General features: G+C 36.3%; 1 protein-coding gene across 4 annotated transcripts in view; it reads left to right on the top strand.

The window, feature by feature from the left end:
* The window catches only part of LOC150102363 (uncharacterized), a 445,051-nt gene that overhangs the window by 18,384 nt on the left and 402,255 nt on the right, over positions 1-24,412 (top strand). The gene's annotated exons all lie outside the window — the stretch shown is intronic.

Consider the following 24,412-nt stretch of genomic DNA (forward strand, 5'->3'; position numbering starts at 1 on the left):
TTATCTTTATATATATTCAATACTGTATGCAGTAAATAATGTAGTAAAATATTAGGTATATTTATTCTTTGTAATATATCAAACAGTATATATCTTTTTACTTTGTCAAATGCTTTTTCGTAATCTATAAAAAAAAGATGAGTTTCCAAATTAAATTCTCTTCTTTTTTCTATAAGTAGTTTTAAACAGAATGCTGCATCCATTGTAGAGTGACCCTTTTCTAAATCCATTTTGACATTTTAATAATAATTTTTCACTGTATATTTTTAGTTTTTCATTAAGTATTTTGCTATATATTTTGTAGCATGTATTCAATAAACTAACACCTCTGTAATTAGCAAGTTTTGTTTTATCCCCCTTTCTTAAATATAGGTATTACTATGCTTGTGTTCCATTTTATTGGTATTTGTCCATTTGTATATATTTTATTTAAAAATTTTAGTAATCTTTGATGAAATTTTTTTTTCATCAAATTTATACAGTACAAAGTTTATCCCATCTTCTCCTGCTGATTTGCCATTTTTTATTTTATTTAGATTGTCCTTTAATTCTTTCATTGTTACCATATCAATCCAAGAATTCTTTTACATCTATTTCACAATTTATATTTGCAGTTTCTTTTATATCTGCATTCATGTGTTTTAGTATTTTGTATGCATTGGATCTTATTTTGTATATGTCATTTTCTAGGTATGATACAAATTTTTCCCAGCTTTCTCTGTGTCTCTTTCTGGTTTCTATTTCAGCTATTGCTCATCTTTTTTTATATTCAATTTCATCTTCTTGTTTTTTGCTACTTAACCATCTTTTAAAAGCCAGCTTTTTATTTTCAATTATTGTTTTTATTTCATTGTCCCATATATGTAATTTTTTATTTTTATGATATTTTTTGTGTGTTCTTAGCCTTTCATATGCGGCTGATGTGATTTCTTTTATATTATTCCATTCTTTCTCAATGTCTTCATTTTCTTGTATGTTTTCTGAGTAGTTATTAATCCTCTGTTGGTATAAATTTCTTTTACTTGAATCATTTAGTAGTCTTACTTTTTAACATTTGATTTTTGTAATTAGATTTTGTTTCTCTAGTTTGTTTATTTGTTTGTATTTTTTGTAGCCAGTTTGGTGGAAATCTTAGTTTTGCCTGTATATTTCTAGTCCTCTTCTAACTTTACCGCCTAGGAAGAGGTTTGCTGCTTTTTCATTTGCTATAAAGTAGTCTATTGTTGATTTTTGTCCTCTTGCACACCACATATATTTATGTATATTTTTATGTTTGTAAAATGTATTCATTATTTTTAAATTATTGTATATTGTATAATCAGTGAGTTGCTTTCCATTTTTGCTTACTGTTGGTTCTCCAAATTTTTGTATATTATTATTAATTATTTTTCATTCCTATTCTGGCGTTAAGATCTCCGGCTATAATTATATGGTCTGTTTTATTTAATTTTTCATATATTCCTTGTATCTCTTTGTAAAAGTAATCATTTTCTTCTTTTCCTTCTTATTCCAACAACTGTTAAATTTTCTTTATTTAATTTTAATCGCACTTCTAATATTCTTTCATTCCAGTATGTATAATGAGTTATTTTTGCTTTAATTGATTTATGGATCTAAATCATTACACCAGCTTTTGCATGTATTTGTCCACTCCACTATATATAATATTGTAGTTAGCTGTTTCTTTTGTTCCTTTTAAGTTTCTTTTTTCGTTTAAGAACTGCAATTTCTATATTTTCATCATTTAAAATTTTTTCTAATTCTTCTTTATGTACTATGCTTCTAATGTTCCATGTAGCATATTTCACCACGTTTTTTTTCTTTTTCCAAAGTTACCTTTTATTAGTGCTTTTATGTTTCACTGGTCTGACACTTTTTGAACTGTTTTTTCTCATTAGAGACCAGACAGAAACATTAAGGATAAAAACCCTCTGTTTATTATCATAATAATCCTATGTTAGAGTTCTATTTCTTATAAGAACTCTCAGTCAGTGCACAATTTTTGGAAAAAAAAAAAAAAAAAAGCATAAAAAGCTTCATTCTGATAATAGAAATGGGGATGTTTTAAATTCATTCTAGTTTTGAAATTTTCTGAGTTGCCAAAATAAGGACTCTTGGGCAGAGCTTGTGTGTTTTTAAGTAGTGCAAGCCAATACAACTTATATGCTGAAGTTGTATTCTATTAGTTCTGTTTTCAAAACTTTTGGAGTTTATGTACATTTGTTGTTGGTAAAGAGCTCTGGAAGAGATAGTGTTATCTTGCTTAATAACTGGTGATATTGCTTGCGTTTTATAGTATATTATTGTTTATTTTTGATAACTTGGTGTCTGTGCAATTATTGGCCTTGTGGATTTGTTACTGACTTTTTTTTTTTTCCAATGGAATTTTTGAATCTTGCCTTGAACAGAGCACAATTGCAGCACTCTCATCATCATCATCATGCCCATCAAGGATTTAGGCCTGGAGTAACCTGTTCCTGCCTTAGAAGTCTACTTTTAAGCCAATTTGAAGAAGAGAAAGGTAATCGAAATGGCAGCACACTGATGATGATTTATGGTTTTAATGGTGCAAGGACATCAAAGGGCATACCAAAGTATGCCCTTTGATGTGCCATATCAAAGGATATAGCAGTACACAAGTTAAGGGGATCACAAACATCCATGCCTGCAATGAGATTCAAATTCGTGATCTGTTGGTTGAAGAGCAGACATGCTAATCACTCAGCCAATCAGGCTGGCTTGAGGTGGTCAACTAGGCAAGCTATGAGTGGCATGACTAGGCAAGAGGCATGAAAATCAAATATCTTTGACAACATGTCACAAGTGCAATATGTATGCATGGTGAAATGTGAAAGATCTGTCTGTGGAGAGACTGAACAGCAGACAAGAGAACGTATGGGTTTATAGTAAATGTGATATTTTGTTAGACTACGAGGTAACGAATGTGAAACAGATCAAAGGAATGAAGATTAGCATAAACGAAAGAAACAGAATGAATTCTCGAATCGCTTGAGGTGACGAGTGATTCGAGAATAGCAGTGTGTGGAGATTCCATTGTTAGAGGATTGGTTAAGGAATGAGTCCATAAGGTTTGCTATCCAGAAGGGAGAATGAGCAAGATAATTTATGCTTTGACCTTGAGGAGGAAACGAGCAAGAGAATTAGTCATGGTTATAGGGACATAATCTAACTTGATATAAGGAGAATGTATGGGTGGATATTAGGAGGTTACTGAGGAGAGCAAAGGATAACAGTATAGAGCAGGGGTCGGCAACCTTTTTGGAGTGAAGAGCCATTTTTAAAATATCTGCTAAAAAAAATTACGGAACCACACGTTTTTTTTTTAATTTATTTTTATTTTTTATATAATACAGTAGCACGTTATCATACTTGTAAAACACAACACGGGGGTGACATGTCACATGAAATTGTATGATATTTTAAAATATTAAATAATAAAACAAGATTTCCTTCTTCTTACAAAAGCATATGTATAAAATCCAATAACATATCTATTTTTTTAATTTAAAATATCTTCTTAGTGTGACTTTTGCTTGAACTACTTCGGATAGTTTCTCAATATGCGGCGAATATGCTGTAATTTTCATTTTTCAAACATGATGAAAGACTTGCGTTGTTTAGTTGGTTTCTCAACTTACTTTTAATAAAATTCATATTAGAAAATATTTGCTCACACAAATATATTGATCCGAAAAATGATAGAAGTCCAAATGCGTAGTTTTTTAACTGAATGTAAGTGTCCAGTAAACAATTCCATGTGTCAAATACAATCTGATCTTGCTTTTTAAGATCTATTTCAGGCCATTTGTGTTGTATTGCAAGGGTAGATTTTTTGTCTTTCCAACTCTTCCAGGTCAGCTTTAAGATTTCTAAATTTTGAATTCCACAAATCCTTGGTTTTCGGGTCCTCTAACTCAAGTTGAAATGCAGCCTCATCAATTCCAGCAAAAGGTGAAAAATTTAATTCGGTAGGATTAATTTCAAGTGGTTGCAATAAAAATGACATAGTTGTCTTGTTCTTTCTAAACTCCTCAAATCTCCCATTAAATTCAGATTGCATATTCTTTGAAAAAGGTTAAATTTATGGAATTATCAGCTTGTTCTTGTTGATATTTCTTCAACGTAGGAAAATGTAATAATGTGCCTTTCTCTAAGTCTGTCGCAAACAAATATAATTTTTGTTCAAATGAAATCACTTCTAAAAGCAAAACTGCTGTATTTCCCTTTCCCTGTAGTTTCTTAATTAGTGCGTTTAAATGAGAAGACATATCCACCATAAAGTAGAATTTTTGTAACCAATGAGTATCTTCTAACTGTGCATATTCAAGGTCCTTTTGTCTCAGAAACAACTTAACCTCTCCAAGGAAGGTGGCAAATCGCATCAAAACCGCACCTCTGGAAAGCCATCTTATTCTGTTATACAAAAGAAGATCGGAATATTCGCAATTAATTTCTTTATGACGTTCACAAATTTTCCAATGATGTAGCGGTATTGCCATTATTTTGTTAACAATTTCTACAACCAAATCCATCACTACTGTTATCTCTTTTGGAAAAGTTTGTGCTCAAAATATCTCTCGATGGATTATGCAGTGAAAGGAAAACACGTCATGCAAAATTTCTTTTTTAAATAAAGAAACAAAACCTTTTTTTATACCTTTCATGCTCAGCACCCCATCGGTCGCAATAGATATTATTTTGTTAATATTAATACCCTTACTTTTCAAGCAAGTGGTAACAGCAGATTCAATGTCTTCTCCACGAGTTTGTCCTGTAAGTGGCAGTATAACGAGTAATTCTTCCTGAGGTCCTTGAGAGTTTATGTATCTACAAATAAGTACAATCTGTGCAATCTCATCCACATTACATGATGCGTCACAGGCAATGGAGAATCCTGGTGTTGAATTTAGATCTGTAACCTGCTGATTTGTTATATCTTCTGCCATTCGTATAGTACAATCTTAGCAGATAATGGCATGTCTTTTATTTTTGTAATTATTTCTGCTTTGTTTTTAAAATCGCAGAAAAGATATTCAGACATTTTAATAAAACATTCTTTCACATATTCGCCGTCCGTAAAAGGTTTTCCTCACTTAACAACTTCTTGAGCAGCCACAAAACTAGCAATAGTTGTATTTCTTGATGCTTTTATCCATTTGGAAAATGAACATTCAGTTAGGTTTACTTTGCCTTTCAGCTCTTCTACTGCCTTTTTTCTTTCATCTCCCCGTGGATATGCTTTGTCAAATGTATCGTGTTTATTTAAAAAATGTCTTTGTATATTTGATTTTTTATTGTTTGAAAGCTTTTCATGGCATATTAAATACATTGGAAATCCTGCTGTATTTGCTACAAATGCATAGGTTTCGGTCCATTCACTTTTAAACTCCTGATTTTCTTGTTCTATCTTTTTCTTCTTTGCTGACATTTTAAATACTATAAAAATATTTTTATTTTGTTAATATTTAATTTAATGTTACAATATTCACATTACCTAACACAATCGCCAGTAAATAAAAACACGGCAACGTCCACTACAAAACTTTTACTTATTTTAACAAAGTGAGCAGTTTACAGACCACACATGCACTATATGCGAAGACAATGAGCACGTTCAGACAGGCAAGCACTACTGTAGCGCTTCATGTGCTAGCCTAGTGTGACGTCATAAGTGTGTCCGAGCCAACTGCTCGATCGTAGCGATCGTCATTCGCTATGATTAATTTTCACTACAAAGTAGCACTCGCATAGTGCTCTGCCTGGCTGATCGCACCCAATGTAAACTGACGTTTTTTGAGTATCGACATATGGTTAGGAGTCATTTGACCTACAAAATATTTCTTTTTACTTCTATGTTTAGATAGATCATTTAATTACGAAAAGAGCCACAATTATATATTCAAAGAACCACATGTGGCTCTGGAGCCCACAGGTTGCCGACCCCGGTATAGAGGGAAAGATTGTCCGTGTTTTACCAAGATATGACAGTGATGAGTTGAGATGGAGAGCTAGAATCATGAATGGCATGCTGGCAGACCTGTGTGAGGAGAAGGGAGTGCTGTTTGTGGATATATAGTATGTATCTGAGGGAAGAATGAAATTACACAACCATGATGGATGGCTTTGGAGTGAGTGAACTGGAGAAACTGTTGCTCGATAGAAGTGCAAGTGTGATGCAAACAAGAGATCAGAAGTACGAGGTGAAGTGGAAGATCAGAGAGTGGTATGGAACAGACTGAAGTGCTTGGCAATGGAAACAGTAGTGCGAGAGATGAAGAGAGACTAGGAATGGAACAGGCAAGCCAAGGTGGACAGGGAGATGTGGCACATAAGGAGAGTGGATGTTGGGAGTAGTAATGAATGTATATATCGATGGAGATGATCAGCATAGAAATGGAATTGAGTGGGATAGTTAAGTCTGAGTGGATGTATGTGGTAAGTGGAAATAAAGGTGATTGGATAAGAGTAGGTGGGGGTGGGAAAATCACACCCCACAAGTGGATTCGATAGAACTGGCTTTTGCAAATGTATGTTATTTTTTGCCTATATGTTGTAACTTTATCTTTACCCTCTTCTATCTTTATTCTATTCCTAATTCTTTAGAGCTTTACTCTAATGCACTTTTTTTTGTCTCCTATTTCTCATTTACTCTACTGCGTACTATGATTATCCACCTTCCGTATTTACTAGTCGAATGCCTATGAATACCGGAAATTTATTTGTCAGACTTTGCCACCAATATATCATTTAATTGGCATAAGACTAAATAAAACTTCCAATAGATTTCCCTCTCTCTCACACGAGCGAAGTTTCTTTTATCAACGTATACTTTAACAGTCATGGTTCGTAAGTAACTGAACTGCGTTTTTATTGCCTTAAATTATTTCCTGCTCACAAGTCTTATTTATTTATGAACAGTGCAGTTGTAAAATAAAAGATCAGGCAGCTAACTCTTTTAACAAATAATTAAAACACATTTATTTACAAATTATACATGAATTAAACAATAGGGAGATTGCTTTCTCTATCCATTTATAAAATCTTTAGCATAAATTAGAACCTTTTTTTTTTAATTTAACACCAATTAATGTCTTTAACTCGCAATCTTATTTACTCTCCGCTTACCAAATTCAACTTATTAAACTTCTAGTTTACTTGCAAAGAGGTTAACTAACTCTCTCTCAAGTTATCTTTACAATTTTTATATCGACTTCCAGTATGCCAGTCGATTCTCTTCATGACATTTCTTACTGCTATTAACCAAATTCTTAAGTCTTTCTGTAACATACTATAAAAGGAATTGTACAAAAGTATGGAACTTACAAAGGCTCTGTATCACACATTCAGTCAAAAGTTGCACAAAAAGTTCTAAGGCAATTCTTTCATCTCAGATCTTGAGCTTCCTCAGGAATGTCTGGCTTCAGTAATATCTCATCGGGAAAATAGCGGAACGTGGTACTCATTCAGCTCCGGCAAAAGGTTGTTCTCCCAGGGCGAAAACAAAAACTTCCGAGAGACACTGCCTTGGTAATTTACATCGCCTTTTCTCCTCTGCTTTGGCTCTGAAAATGCCTGGACGACTGCTGTCTCCAATAGCTCGAACTGCTGCCTCCAAGAAACTGAAACTGCCGCCAACTCTCAACCAGGATCCCTCTCTCTAGTGTCTGGAAGCCTTTCCTTCTTCGGCAACGTCTGGAAGCCATCTCTCTGGCCTTGGAAGACCTCTTTCTCTCTGGCCTGGCAGCTCCTCTTTCTCGCCAAAGACTGGAACCAGGAAGCCCCTTATACTCCGCTCAGTCTCCTTTTAATTTGCAACCTTGCACTAAGGGTAGTAAACCCTGACGAATTCAGCATGACTCTTTTATCTTTTATGTTTAACCCGCTCTTTGTTCTCCTCTGTGCAATCTTTTGATCGTATTTTGCCGGGCGTGGAAACTTGTCTCTAAAACTAGCAGACCTCTTTGATACTTTGCTTCTCCTTTTAACTGGTGATATACAACTGTTTGCAGATGATGCAAAACTGGGAAGAGTGATGAGGAATTAAGTAATGTTGTGGCCTTACAGGAGGACCTGAATGATTGTATGAATGGGCCAACAGTAAGAAACTCTCATTTTAATGTTGCCAAGTATGAGGTTCTGAAATTTGGTAGGCAACAACAGGATGCAAAGTACAGCAAAACCCTCTTTTTTATGCTTTCCAGGGGACTGATGGAAAAAAGTGTAAATAGGAAATGTAAAAAAAAAACATTAAAAAAAGGCTAAAAGATGACTTACTGCTAGTATGTGAGTCTACATACTAGATTACAAAATTTAATAACTGAAAATAAATGAATTTACAATTATTTACATTTATCTATTTAAAAAATCTTTAATTGTTGATCATTTTTGCTTTTTCTGCACTCTTATAAGTTCCACCTGCCTCTCCACAGTGTATAAGGCTTTAAATGCCCCATCGTCTCCTGATGCACTTGCAATATACTGCCTCAAAACAGAGATAGCTTCCACTGCTTCTTTACTGGTAGGGGACAGTAGGCTCTTGATCACAGTCTTCTTCAACCACTTCTTCTTCACCAAGGTGGTTGGAAAGGATGCCTTCTACACTTGGTACCATTTATGTGATCACACCAGCATTAACATAGTCTTGAAATGAGGAAGACTCATCCATCACATACCAGTTGTTGGGCTCTGACATATCTTCTTCTTCCTCCTGTAGTTGTTCATCCTCTTCCACAAACGTAACTCCTGCCTTCCGGAAACAGTTGGATATGGTTTCAACCATGCTTTGGCCACATAATGCATGGCATCAAGGATTGATATGGTCATTTGTTTTGGGTCCATACCATTATCATGCATAAACACAGCTTTTTCAACAAGCATTTTTCTCTATTTCCATTTAAATGCATGGATGATGCCAGATCTAATGGCTGAAGCTCACTTGTATAATTAGAGGGGAAAGAACACTAATCTAATGTTTCTGAGCTGCAGATCTTCAGGATGTACAGGACATTTGTCTAGCAGTAGTAGCATTTTGCAGTGATTTGCCCCCATTTTAGCATCCAGAGTATGCATGGTGGATGCTACTGGTCATCCATGATGTGCTGTTGGCATCATACTTAGTAGGTAGATTTTTCACATTCTTAAAACATCTTGGCTTTTTAAATTTATCAATTACCAGTGGAGGTAATTTTTCTGATCCATCAGCATTGACTATGAGCAAAACAGTTACTCTCTGTTTGCTGAGTTTTCCACCGTGACACTTCTCTCCTTTAAAACACAATGTTTTACTTGGCAGAATGTTATAAAAGAGCCCAGTTTCATCAACATTGAAAATATTTTTTGGTTCGTAGTCCTGAATAATAGTCTGTAGTGGTTTACAGTTTCCCCTGCAATACTATTATTTTCTCCACACACTTGATTATACACGATATTGTGATGAGTCTTGAAACGATCAATCCATCCATTTGACGCAGAAACCATTAATCCCCAACCTTGCAGTAAATTCGAGGACTTTCTCTCTGGGTATAGTACCATCGACTGGAATACCTGATGCTCTCGCAGAAACAAACCACTCCGCCACAAGTTTATCCAATTCATCGTATGTCAATGTCCAGATATATTTTCGTGTTTTTGACATAGTGCCAGATTGCTTTGCATTGAGTTCAGTGCTTGACCTGTTTTTTACTATCGTGTTCAAAGTGGACACGGAGAGTCCAAGATCTTTTGCTAATTGCACACATGTTCCGGCATGCCAATCTACACGTCGCAGAATTGCCATCTTTTCTTCTACTGAAATACATTTTCTGTCTTTTGTCTCCATGTTACTAACATGGATCATCCACCACTGCAACTTGTAAGCAACTATTGCACACTAAATTATGTAGTAGAAATTCTGCAATATCAATTCGTACTGTGATTGAAAAATCATGGTATCGCTCATCGCTACATTACTGCTGCAAGCATGCAAGTCACTGTGAAGGCGGAAATGAAACTACAGCTGAAAGCAACACCATCTGGGAACAGAAATGCACAGATATCTGCAGAAATCTATTTGAATGAGAGGAGATCGATTTGAAAATCAGTGTTGCCACCTGAGAAAAAAATGCAAATCATGGGAAATAACGTCCACATCAAGTCGATAATGGCGGGAAAACAATATATCATAAGAATAATCCTTAAGACAGGACCAACGGAAAATGACAGGAAAATGTAAATTGCAGGAAAGTAAAAAGGGGGTTTACTGTATGTATTTGGTGGGGAATTTTGGAGGAAGTTGAAGAGATAAGACCTTGGCGTGGTGGTGGATGAAGATCTTGAAGTTCAGAGGTCACATTTTATAAGTTATGAAGACATCGCATCTGATTATGGCAATGATGTGGAGGACCTCAACCTGTAGATTATAAAGATGTTCTCATTCCACTGTATAAGGCCTTGATCAGGCTTTGTATGAATTATTTTGAACAGATTTGGTCCCCTGGTTTTCATTGTGATGAGGATATGTTGGATAGGCTCTAGAGAATGACTAAGGTTGTAACTGGTCTTTGGGAAGTGGGATATAAAGACAGATTGAAAGAATGAAGTTTGCAAAGCCTTGTCAATAGGAGGAAGAGAGGGGAATATGATTGAGATATTTAAGTCAGTAAAAGGTTGTTACTAGGTTAATGTGGAAAAAAAATTTATAGAATGGGGGAAGGAGGGGTTAGAACAAGGGGGATATGCCTTCTCTGAAAAGGGTCCCGAGAAGACTGGACTGGCTAAGGTTGTAACTGGGCTTTCAGATGTGGGATGTGAGGACAGATTGAAGGAATGCAGTTTGCAAAGCTTTGTCAATAGGAGGAAGATGTGATTGAGACATTTAAGTTGATAAAGGGTTGTTGCCAAGTTAATGTGGAAGAAATTTTTCTTCCACATTAACTTTAACAGAAATTTTTAGTCTTTTTGAGCTATTTGCCAACTTTTGGAATATGCTCTCTAAACTTCAGTTCTCTACACCATCACCTCTAAATCCACAACATCAATGTAATAATGATGTGTAATCTTTTGACCCCAACTTGCATTACCTTATGTTTTTCAAAATTAAACTGACATCCGTTATCCTAAACCCGCACTGCCAGTTTATTTAAATCATCCTGTAGGATCTCCACATTGCATTTATTAACTATTTCCCTCTAGTTTTACATCATCAAACTGAACATTTCCCCTTAACTATCTAAACGAATAAAATATATGTAAAAAAAAAATGTATGCTTCATATCTATATTATTTAAATAATATCAAATGTTATATTGACTTCAATAGACACTTTGCATCCATGTGTATATGGGTCGAGTCCAATGTAAGAATCTTCTCCATCTAGCTCTGTCTCTTGCTAACTTGGGATCATTCTGTAGCTGGTTAATTGTGATCTATTCCTTGACAACTGGAGCCATGTTCTTCTTGGCCACTCTCTCTCTCTTGGTCTGATCTGATTTTCCCTTTCAGTCGTTTCTGGCCATAGGTTACTTTGTAGGACATTGTTCACAAAATATTCCTGGTGAGAATTTTACAGGGTAGTTCACCATTGCTCCCCCCTCCCCATTTTATCCTGACTCAGGACCGGCATATGGCTGGGACGTAATCATGACTGTAATCCATGTGTGTTCACAAGGCCATTTTTGCCTCTTCTGGGGGACGAAAAACCCAAGTTTCTGGGTAAAAAAAAAAAAAACCCTACCTCCGTATGAGACTGACACTAATTCACCCTTACTTGAAAGAGATCAAATAAAGGTTCCTCACATCACTGACGGGAATCGAACCCAGGTGTTTCCAACTCAGTCTATACTGACTGAGCTACGGAGGCTCTATATATTTATTTTCTGTAGACATTTAATTTCAAATGCTAGAATTTTTTAGATTTCTTTCTGTTTTAGTTTTCCATGCTTTGGCTCCATATGTGACTGTGGGGATTATGATAGTTTTGTAAAGTTTTAACTTGAGGCTTGTTGTATCATATCTTATTCATTTTGTTCATGCCTAACCGTCTTATACTGAGTCTGTGCTTTACTGGTTCATAGTTATTTAGTTAATTTGTAATAAGGCTGCTAAGATATACGTAACTGTTTACTTGTTCTAGTGGTTGTCCTTCGAGATTTATTGTTAGGTTTTCTTCTTTTTTTCTGATTTCCATTACTTTTTTTTTGTTCCAGTTAATTCTCATTCTGTACTTTTTGCATTTACTGTTCAGGCTATTTATTGTTTTCTCTAATTGTATCTTGGTTTCAGCCAGAATGGTAATATCATCTGCATATTTTGTTTGCAAGTTGCTGAAGAAGCTTGTGAGAACTAGGATCCAGAATTGGGTTGACAACAATGGTATTATCTTTGATGGACAGCATGGATTTACTAAAGGAAGGTCATGTTTTAGTAATCTGCTTACTTATTACAATAAAGTGACTGCTTCCTTGGACACAGGAGAAGGATACACAGTAATATACTTGGATTTTGCAAAGGCTTTTGATAGATTACCTCTTGATAAGTTGACAGTCAAACTAGAACAGATGGGGTTGAATATTAGATTAGTGCACTGGATTGGAGACTGGCTATCTGATAGGTATAAACAAGTTGTGTATCAGGGAGCGATATCCAGGAAAGTCACTCGTGGAGTGCCTCAGGGATCTGTTTTAGGGCCATTACTGTTTAACTTGTATATTAACGATATTGGTGAAGATTTGGATGGAGATATTCAGTTGTTTGCGGATGATGCAAAGTTGGGACGAACCATGAAGAGTAGAGAAAATGTTGTGGCCTTACAAGAAGATTTGAATAAATTGAGTGATTGGGCATGGAAATGGGGATGCGAGTTCAATGTTGCAAAATATAAGGTTTTAAAATTTGGAAAAAAAAGATGGGATGCAGAATTTATGCTTGGCGAGGATATATTGGTGGAGGAAATAAGAGACCTGGGGGGGGTGATAGTGGATAAGGATTTGAAATTTAGGGAACACATAGCCAAAATTGTGAAGACAACACAAAGGCTTCTGGGAATAATGTGGAGGACACACTTGCAGAAGTAGGGAGAGTCTTGTTCCGTTGTATAAGGCTTTGATTAGGCCACACATGGACTATTGTGCCCATATTTGGTCACCTGGTTTTCAGAAGGACGAAGAGATGTTGGCAAGGGTCCAAAGGCAACTGACTAAGATAGTTTCTAACCTCTGGAATGTCGAGTATGAGGAAAGATTGAGGAGATGCAATTTGCAGGGTCTGGTGGACAGGAGGAAGAGGGGAGATATGATAGAGACCTACAAGTTGGTGAGGGTTGTTATAGGATCACTGCTGGAGAAGTTCTACAGAAAATAGTGGAAGATTGGGGGAGAACCAGAGGTCATCCCTGGAAACTGTATAAAGAAGGTGTGAGTAGGTGGGTGAGTGAGAGGCAGGTTTTTTTCGTGCAGAGTTGTAAATGATTGGAATGTCTTGCCTGAGAGTGTAGTGTCTGCAGGGAGTTTGAATGTGTTCAAAGCACAGTATGATGAGCTGTGTGTGTGATAAAAGAACCTCCCAGATGAGTCTTTGACTCCATGAGGTCTTGGGTAATAATAATAAGACTAAATGGTGATCTCTTCCAATTTCAAATCCTCTGCATACTGGTGTCCTGCACCAGGGAGAAAACATCACTATCAACAATAACATAGTCAATAAGACTTTTCTTATTCCTTGCCTCTTCTCTCCATGTGAATTTGTGCACATTTTTATGTTGGAACATGGTGTTAGTTCTCCTGAGCAGAAATCCAACAGGTATTTGCCATTATTATTAGCTTTGCTCTTTCTCAAAATTTTTTGTGTCTGACAATTATTTCCTAATCTGCTATTTAGATCCCCAACAAGGACGAAGTTTTCCTTTTTCATTGTGTAAGTTGCTTTCTCTAAAGCCTCAAAAAATCCTCCACTTCTACTTTAATAGAACCTTCTGTGGGACCATAGGCTCAAATAAGTCTCATTGTCCAGTTCTCCAGTCCGATATTTGCCCAAATCACTCTACTTGACACTGCCTGCCATTCAAGAAGATGAATCTCGTATTTTGTGTTGAATACTATGGCTACTCCTTCTTTTCCTTGATTGTCATTGCTTGAATATAACATTTTGTAATTATTGCTCAGAAAGATCTCACCAGTTTTTGTCTTTTTTGTTGCAGTCACTCCTGTTATGTTGATCTAGTACTTATCCACTTCCTCAGCTAGCTCCATTTCTTTGCCATTCAGAATTCTTATGTTGATACTTTAAATATTTAAATATATCAATTTTTATTCCATCAGTTTTAATGAATGCTTTGGTGTCTTTATAGTAGCTTTTGATGAGTGAGATTTCTGAGTCTATTCTTATATATTTGAGGATTTAAATCAGTTTATTTTTGTCTGTTGAATCAAAGGCCTGTTTAAAGTCTGTAAAGCAGCAGTATATAGGCATATTTTATTCCCATTAATTTTCACCTATGTTATTAACAGTAAAGATGTGGTCTATTGTAATTTACTGGCTGTAAAATCTGCTTGGTCCTTGTCTTCTTTTATGTTATAAATTTTGAATGATGTGTGTGAAAATCTTATAGCTATGGCTTAAAAGAGTTATCGGTTTATAGTTCTTACATTTTTGTCTCTTTTTTTGGTAAATAGATATTATGATTCCTGTCTTCAAAACATCTGGTATTCCTCCTGTGTCTATAATTGGTTAAAGAGTTTTAATAGGAAGTTGATTGCTTTAATACCTCCATATTTCCAGAGTTCTATGACTAGTTGGTCAATACCTGGAACCTTGGACTCTTTCACTTGGCTTATGGCATGTAGAATTTCTTCTTTTATCTAGTGGTGCCTTTCCTGTTCCTGTCTCTGTATTTATATTGTCCCAATAGAGTTTGGTAGTATTCCCTCCATATATTATTTATTTCTTGTACAGATCCAGTTTCTTTTATTATTTTTATCCTTCATTTTTAGTGTTTTGGTTCCATATGATTTTTTTTTGAGTTGTTTTAAGATCCTGTAGACTGTTTTATCATTCCTTTTATTGGCTTCTTCACAGGCTTTTCCCTTTTCTTCTAGCCAGTTGTTCTTTGCTGTTTTGCACAATAGTCTTTTTTTTTTTTTTTTCCTGTTGATTTTATTTTTGAGTAGTCTAAGGTTCTGTTTGTTTTCTTCTGTTTCCCTGTTCAGGAGGCTTTTTGCATTAGTGATCCAGTCTTCATCATCAAATTCCTGACATTTACCCTCAAGGGGTATACAGGATATGATAGTACTACATGAAAAATTTACATCATTACTAACTTCCTACCTACAATTTTCTGCCAAATCAATCTGTTAGCTGTCAAAGCTACATTGTCAGATCTTATATTTCTATCTTCTAAGGCATTTTTTACTGTATCAATCCATCTATATCTAGGTCTTTTTCCTGCCAACCTGGCAGAGAACAGTTGTTTTGCTAATCTTCCCTCTCCCTTTCTGTTTAAGTGACCATACCACCTGAGAGTAGCTCTGCTAACACATTCCTGGATGCTAACATTGTCAAGTTCTTTCCTAATATCCTCGTTTTTAATATGATATTGCCATTGATGCCATCTGTTCACACCCTTAATCTTTCTCAGGACTCTCATATCTGCGGTCTCTAGTCTTTGGTCAAGTGTTTTACTTCTGACCCAGCTCTCAGATCCATAAGTTAAAATTGGTTTGAACACTGTCTTGTATTCAGCTAATTTAGTGTTTTGACTAATTTCTCTCTTATTCCATATAAATTTATTCAGTTGACTTCCAACCATACCAGCTTTGTTGATTCTGTTGTCTATTTACATATTTAATTTACCATCTTCACTGAATATCGTGCCTAAGTAGTTGAAATGTTTTACTTGTTCTATAGCTTCCCTATTCACAATGCAGCTGATATTTTCAATGCTTCTGCCTATTTTCATTATCTTTGTCTTGTTATTGCTGACCTTCATACCATATCTGTCACAACAGTTATTGAGTTTAGTCAGGGAATCTTGCAGACTTATAGCGGATTTATTTAGAATTATAACATCATCCACATAAAGCAAGGAGCTGACATTAACATCTCCAATTTTGATATCAGGTTTAATACCACTTTCCTTCATAATGTAATCTATATAGATAATGAATAACAGAGGTGATAATGTACATCCTTGTCTGACACCAGATTTTACATTAAACCATCTCCCTGTACTTTCTTCAATTCTAACTGCTGACTTACAACTCCAATAAAGACTAAGTATTGCTTGATATAATGATCCACTGATACCATACAACTGTAGCATTTTGAATAGCTTCTCTCTTGGCACCTTGTCATATGCTTTTTCCAGATGTACAAAACTTTCAACTATTTGTCGTAAAGTGAATATTTGATCCTGACAGCCTTTATTTGGCCTGAATCTAACTTGTTCCTCACCAAGCTTTTATTCCACAATTTCCTTTTTTATATATGTTGACTATGAGAGCTCTACTCCAATCATCTGGAATTCGTCCTTCTGTCCAGGCCCTCTGAACTATGCAGTGTAGCCACTATAAAACTTTTATACCTTCATACTTAAGCTTTTCTCATCTAATATCATCTACTCCTGCTGCCTTTCCACATTTCAGACTTTTGATGGCTTTTTCTACTTCAAGTATGGATATGTATTCCTGATTGCATGCCTGGTCAGTGTTTTCCATCACTGTGCTGTCATCACTGCTAGTTTCATTTAGCAATTTTTCGAAGTAATTACTCTATACTTCAAGGATATCTTTTTCTCCAGTTTTCATATCACCTTTATCATCTCTAATTCCTTTTACAGCACTCTTTCCTCCATTTTTGAGCTTCTTCAGCAACCTCCAGAATATTTTGCCACCTTTGTGATATTTATTTTCTATGTTCTTACCAAAGTCTTCCCATCACTTTTGTTTAGCTAGTATTACACAGTGTTTAGCTTTCTTACATTTGTCTCTGTATTCTCTAAGAGCAAAAGCTGACTTATTTGCCAGGAACTTTTGATATGATTTCTTCTTTTCCTTCACTGCCTCTTTAACTTCCTGTGTCCACCATGGAGCTCTGATTTTTCTATCCTTGCAGCAACCTCACCACATCCTCTCTGGCAGAATCAATCAGTTTTCTTCAGGGCTTGCCACTGCATCTCCATTGTTTGGTTCCTGTTCTCAAACTCTTTCATTTTTTCTTGAATTATGTTTGTATATTTTAGTCTACAGTTCACATCTGAGAGCTGTTCAACTTTTATTCGTTTTAAAACTTTCTTGCATGTTCTTCTTTTCAATATGAAATTCAGTTTTATGTTGCTCAAGACTAAATAGTGATCACTTCCAATTTCAAATCCTCTGTACACTCTAGTGTCCTGCACCAGAGAGAAAACATCACTATTAACAATAATATAGTTGTTAAATATTTCCTCTTCCTTAAATAATTTATTTCCTTTATATGAATTTTCCTCTCCACAATAACTACAAGACTTACAAAATTTCTCTGACTGTAATATCTGTATCACTTCTTACATGTTCATTCTATAAGGAAAGTAAATTCTATATCTCTAGCCAATTCCTAATTTTACTCACGTGTTTACCTTGACTGTTGAAGGTTATTCCTTGCTAAAAGAAACGAATTCCTCTAATTTCTTTCTGGGGCAGTCTCCTCTTCAGATATTGACAAATTTATTTTTTAAAGCTGCGCCAGCCAATATCTTAGAATAGAGGGGACTCTTATTCAGGGTGGCTTTTCCAGACTTGTGGTGCACATAGGTGAATAAATTTAGTGCTTATACTCATAAATCAAATGCTTTACTGTGGCTAAGTAAATTCTGGTTTTCAGTTGTAACCTCTATAACAACATGTTATACCTTACTTAAGTATAAAGAGCTAATAAGCTTCATTTCGGCAATGAAAACATTACTTAAATTAAGGGGATATTAAATCCCACATAGTTTTAAAACCGAATAAGAAACTCAAAGATTGGAATCAGAGAGTTTCTTGCCGAATATAGTAAACTATAAAGTATCGGCGACACTAGCGTTAGCAAATGCAAGTGATCCTAGTACGTAGTACAATACCGGACGACTCGTTGCAAAGGTGGGGGAAGTTCAGATCGCTATTCTTAGGTATTTTCCATAATGTAAAAACACATTTCGTAGGAAAATGTATGCTGTTATTACATTATGGAGGGAGGTCACTACCCAGACTGGTTTCAGCCTTTTTTGAGGCTTCATCAGTGAGTAAGAATGGGAGTTCATGTCTTTCATCGTCGGCCTTTGGAGTATAAAAGATTGCTGAGGGTCAGCAGGTAGTAATAGGGGAAGTTTAAAAAAGGTAGAGTAGATAGTAGGAGGTAAAAAGAGGCCTCAGTCAACCTGTTTAGCTGTGTAACCCAGAGGTTGTGGCTAAAAGGTCTGTAAAACATAATCTCCTTACACCTGTTCTAAAAAAAAAACTTAAAATTTACACTTCACTTTATACGAGAAAGATAACTTTAGATTACATTAATCCAGGTGTCTGGAGACATCATCTCGTAACCCCTAAAAAAAAAGAAAAACGTTTGTTAAAATTTGGAACTTAGATTATTCTTAAACTAGCCCTTATAACTAAAAAAATAAAAATAAAAAAACTACGATAGCGGAATCTGTATTGAGGTGGACTTTATCAACCAGAGAACTAAGAGTTGGGGGAAGAACCCGGCCCGAGTGATGCAGCCCACAAGGAGCAGCACCGCCTCGACATAAGCCTTCGCAGCCCGGGTTCTCAGGTCTACCCCCTCTTTAGTGAACTAGAGAAACCAACAAGTTGTACAATAGAATTAAGGATTTAGTTGGTCTTGAAAGGAGGACAAGTTTTTTTAGTTTGCCCTTAACTCTTTTTTTGTTGTATTTTTCTGTAAGATTTGAGAAGCTACTGTTTTTTCCCGGCCATTTATTATTTGGTGAAGAGCTTTATACAGACTCCTTTCCGTTTCTTCGTTTAGTTCAGGGATTCCTTTTAGCTGTGCTGGGTTTAGTTCACTTAATCTTTCTATATAGAGGTCTCCCCCATTCGAAGCTTATGGTCTCAGGACCTGTGAGAAGGAGTATAGGTGCTCCTCTTTTGTCTATTGCCCTTTGGAGGATTACTGCGGAGTCTTCTGGGATTAAATGCATTAGAACCCTTTGGGCGTCCAAGGCGGGGATGGATTCTTCTTCCGATTCCTCGGCTGAGGTAATATTGCCTTTTCTTGATTCCTCAGTCTCTTCTTGGTTTTCTATTCTGATCTCCCTTTCTTCCTCTTCCTCAGAGTCAGATACTTCTTCTGGGCATCTGTTATCTGGTTTTGTTCTCTTCGTTTCTTCTTCTTCAGGGCTGATTGGTCTTTTTTCTGTGTTGTTGCTGGCTTCCATTTCTTCTACTTCTGTGGTCTCTTCCGTCTCGATGCGAATTTTCCTTGCGTTACGTTTCTTTTTTTTTTTTATTTTCCATTCTGAGTTTTTCGTGGTGGCGGCTTGATTTCCTGTTGTTACTGTCACGATAGCTGAGGGTTGAATGACTGGAAAGTCTTCCGGCTCCGTTGTTTTAGGCTCCTCTGCTGTTTTGCCTATAATTAGAATGTCGTCCTTTTTTTCGGGTTCAGGTTTATTTACTGGAGTGGCTGCTGGGGTTGGCGATATAGCACCTCCTATTCGTTCTGCTTGTGTCCTGTTGGGACAAACGTCTACCTTGTGGGTTGTATTTCCACATTTCAAGCAAGGTGCCTCACACTGACCTAGGGCATGTCCTGCCGCCATGCAGTTCCTGCATTTGTTCTTCGGGCAGTCTGCACCTAGATGTTCGAGTGATCCGCACCGAAAGCATTGCTTTCTTACACCAGGGTAGTTGACTACTACCCTGGCAGAGCCTAGAAATACAAAGTTGGGGACCTCAGCCTTCATCTCCATAAGGAAGGTCACCTCGCCAGTCTTCCAGTCGGGGTAGTCGGCATCGTTGGTGATTTTGACGTCCCGTACGTCTCCCCATTTTGAGAAAACCTTTTTGATTATCTCACTCCCTTCCTCGAGATTTTCTACAAGGAACCTTTCTATTCGTAGTGTTTTCAGTAGACTTCCTACTACGAAGGGATAGATCATTTTCCCTTCACATTCTACACCTGCCATTAACTTATTCCTGGTTTCTATATCTTTCACAACTACCTGGTATCTACCTGCTCCATAAGGGGTAAAACCAAATATCTTTTGTGCCCCTACTATGTCGGCGAGAGCTCTCGCTAAAGTCCTCTTCGGTATGTTGACGCCTGCCTCTATACCGAGGGTCTTCACTCGCGGAATGAAGTCATTTGGAAGAGAGAAAAATATCTCACTATGAATTAAGTCCCGGAAAAATGGATAGACCTTTAAACCAGGGCCAAGCGTTCCCCGTTTGCAGAAATCTCCTGCTACACTACATAGAGGCGGAAGACTACAAGCAGGTACAAGGCAAAAAGAGAGGAAAAATAACTAAAAAAAAAAAAAAAAAAATTTCTCACCAAGGCTGGAAGTTTCTGGCAGCAGGACTGGAACATGCAGCTTTCTTCTAGATTCGTTGGATCGGACACTCCTCACAAACTGGACAAACTGGAACTCATACTGGAACAAACTGGAACTGGAATTCATCAGTGAGTAGCTAGACCTAATACCAAAGTGTATAGCGAAAAGAACTTATGTACTCTGCGAATGAGTTTTCCAAACAGGTGCAACCATTAAGTTACTTAAGTATAAAGAGCTAATAAGCTTCATTTCGCCAATGGAAACATTACTTAAATTAAGGGGATATTAAATCCCACATAGTTTTAAAACCGAATAAGAAACTCAAAGATTGGAATCAGAGAGTTTCTTGCCGAATATAGTAAACTATAAAGTATCGGCGACACTAGCGTTAGCAAATGCAAGTGATCCTAGTACGTAGTACAATACCGGACGACTCGTTGCAAAGGTGGGGGAAGTTCAGATCGCTATTCTTAGGTATTTTCCATAATGTAAAAACACATTTCGTATGAAAAAACTATGTGGGATTTAATATCCCCTTAATTTAAGTAATGTTTTCATTGCTGAAATGAAGCTTATTAGCTCTTTATACTTAAGTAACTTAATGGTTGCACCTGTTTGGAAAACTCGTTCGCAGAGTACATAAGTTCTTTTCGCTATACACTTTGGTATTAGGTCTAGCTACTCGCTGATGAAGCCTCAAAAAAGGCTGAAACCGGTCTGGGTAGTGATCTCCCTCCATAATGTAATAACAGCATACATTTCCTATGAAATGTGTTTTTACATTATGGAAAATACCTAAGAATAGCGATCTGAACTTCCCCCACCTTTGCAACGAGTCGTCCGGTATTGTACTACGTACTAGGATCACTTGCATTTGCTAACGCTAGTGTCGCAGATACTTTATAGTTTACTATATTCGACAAGAAACTCTCTGATTCCAATCTTTGAGTTTCTTATTCGGTTTTAAAACTATGTGGGATTTAATATCCCCTTAATTTAAGTAATGTTATACCTTTCTTTCAATCCTCCTTGCTATGGTTCAGATTAATGAGTGGTAGTTTTGGTTCATATCACAGGCAAAACTCAGGTATAGAAGAAAAAACATATTTATTGGAATCTAAAGACATAATATACACTTAGACCAATCTCACTTTCAGTTAGTTCAATGACATGCTAAATCAAACTGATTAATACTCTAATGCATAAACAATAAATCCTTCTTTTGAGTTAGAGATTTAACACACATAATATACACATTACACTTCTAATCAATATTCTACCTACTACATTAGTCTTGCATATTAAACTAGTCCCAATCGTCTATAATCATTCTAAACAATTTGTCTTATGGACATTAGCCACTGCTAAATAATCACTTGAAGTTCTTAAATACTGTCCATACTCGATTATTACATTACAATGATCTTTCCCTTTTACCGACTGGGTAATTATACAACAAAATCTGTACTTTACCATTTCTTAGGACAGGATCTCCAGATCTGTCTGAACTGTCCTCCTTTGTTTGAATTACCTTTCGATACTTCCATAAGCCTGCATCCACGTGGTGGGTCACTATGGTCATCAGATTAAAGTATGCTCTACACCTGGCTTTTTACCTCGTCTATTCTCGATCTGTTTTGGACCATCCTCGTTTCTAGCTGCCAGTTTATAATATACGTCCGTGATATTATTCTGTTGGAACTTTCAGCTAAGGTAGTATATGCCGACATTTCGTGCTTTAGTACCGGCAGAAATTCAGACATTGAAAGGAAAGGCGCACCTTCCAATATCGAACTATCGCCAAGAAACACCATCAGGAACCACCGGTCCACGAGAGAAGTCGAATCATCATCCAGCAAAATAGGCGAAAAAAGCCTTGAGAAAGGGGTACAAATCCTTTTTAGCCTCCCTTCACTCTCCCCTTTTTAGCATCCTGTTACTAGCTGTGATAGTGCCCTCTTACTTTCAGTGATCTTTTTCCTGCCCACTACTCACTTCGTATGCAGGAACTTCGACATATCGCGGGATCGCTACCACCTTCTTGCAGGAAACAAATGTGCGTCGCTTTCTGAGATTGCCAATGCCTCAGACTCGCCCGTGACCTTTGGACTAATTTTTGCATCTAATTTACCCATTCATTGTATACATGATTCATTTCATATAATACTAATTTATACACGAAGTTCTTTACATGGTATTACAATTCTACTAAAAGGAGGTAATTCTATTTCTATTTACAATTAGTACTTTATTTCTTCTGCTTGAGTACAAGTTTTTTTTCTCTCAGCTGATTTTTCTGACTTGTTAAATCCTGAATGAATTATTTCTTTAATAAAGTTCTTCGTTTAAGATGTAACAAAGTCAGTGAGACTTTTCTTATTTCTTGCCTCTTCTCTCCATGTGAATTTGTGCACATTTTTATGTTGGAACATGGTGTTAGTAATAACCAGTCCATGTCCTGAGCAGAAATCTAACAGGTATTTGCCATTATTATTAGCTTTGCTCTTTTCTCCAAATTTTTCCAAAATATTTTTGTATGTCTAAAAATCATTTCCTACTCTGCTATTTAGATCCCCAACAAGGACCAACTTGTCATTTTTCATTGTTCCAGTTGCTTTCTCTAAATCCTCAAAAAATTCCTCCACTTCTACTTTAGGAGAACCTTCTGTGGGACCATAGGCACAAATAAGTCTCATTGTCCAATTCCCCATTCTGATATCACTCTACTTGAAATTGCCTGCCATTCAAGATGATTAGCCTTGTATTTTGTGTTAAATACTATGGCTACTCCTTCTTTTCCTTGATTGTCATTTCCTGAATATAACATTTTGTATTTATTGCTGAGAAAGATCTCACCAGTTTTGGTCTTTTTTGTTTCAGTCACCCCTATTATGTCAATCTGGTACATATTATCTAATTCGTCAGCTAGCTCCATTTCTTTGCCATTCATGCTTCTTATGTTGATAGTACTGATCTTCAATTCTTGTGATATTGATTTGGGGTGTGTTTTAGGATTTGTTCCAGTAGCTGACTTTTCGCTGTTTTGTTTCCCTGGCGAAAACAACTGTGGCCTTGTTTTACCGGGCGATGCCCCAGCCAGCATGAGATTTTGTCATGTTGTACCATCATTTTGTATATTGGTTTAAGTCAAAAAGAATACAATTTGGTCAGCCAAATCCCAAATTGCCAGCCCATCCTCGTTCATTCAGTATCCAGGTAGATACCTAACAGGGTGCACTACTAGAAGGTGAGGATTGGACATTATGGCAGAAGCTCTGGTTGGTTCTCCACATTCCTTTAAAGGCTATGTGGAAGTCTCCTCTCAGTTATACAGTTTTGACCATTAAGCACCCCAGATCCAGTCTTTATTTGGTTTAATAGTTGTTCCTAATATTTTCTCCCCAGTCTGTACCATGATTTCCTTACCTTGGTTTCATAAATGTTCCACTTTGTCAGAGGTCATTTGGCTTATCTCAGGCTCTGTTGCTTTTTTCAAATTTGTTTTGCGTAGCTTTGTTTTTGAGTTTGTCTATGTTTTTTATGGGTCTTAGGTGGGTACATTCTTGAATTTTAATTTAATTGTTGCCACCAAGATTTCGTGATCAGAGTCGAAGTCTTTTTTTTTTTTTTTTTTTCAGTGTTCTTACATTTTGAACAGATGATTTCCAGTTTTTGCTAATTAGTATATAGTCGATGCAGTTTTTGGTTAATCCATCTGGTGAGGTCCATGTGTACTTATGTGAGGGTTTATAGAAGATGGTGTTTGTGACAAACAGGTTATTTTGTTTGAAAAATTCAAAGAGCTTTTCTCCTCTTTCATTCTTCTCATCCACCCCAAATTTGCCCATGACATCTGTCATGTCTGGTGTGTATTTTCCAATCTTGGCATTG

Source organism: Typopeltis vanoorti, chromosome 10, assembly GCF_054136105.1.
Source record: "Typopeltis vanoorti isolate ZY-2024b chromosome 10, IOZ_Tvanoo_1.0, whole genome shotgun sequence".
Lineage (NCBI taxonomy): Eukaryota > Metazoa > Arthropoda > Arachnida > Uropygi > Thelyphonidae > Typopeltis > Typopeltis vanoorti.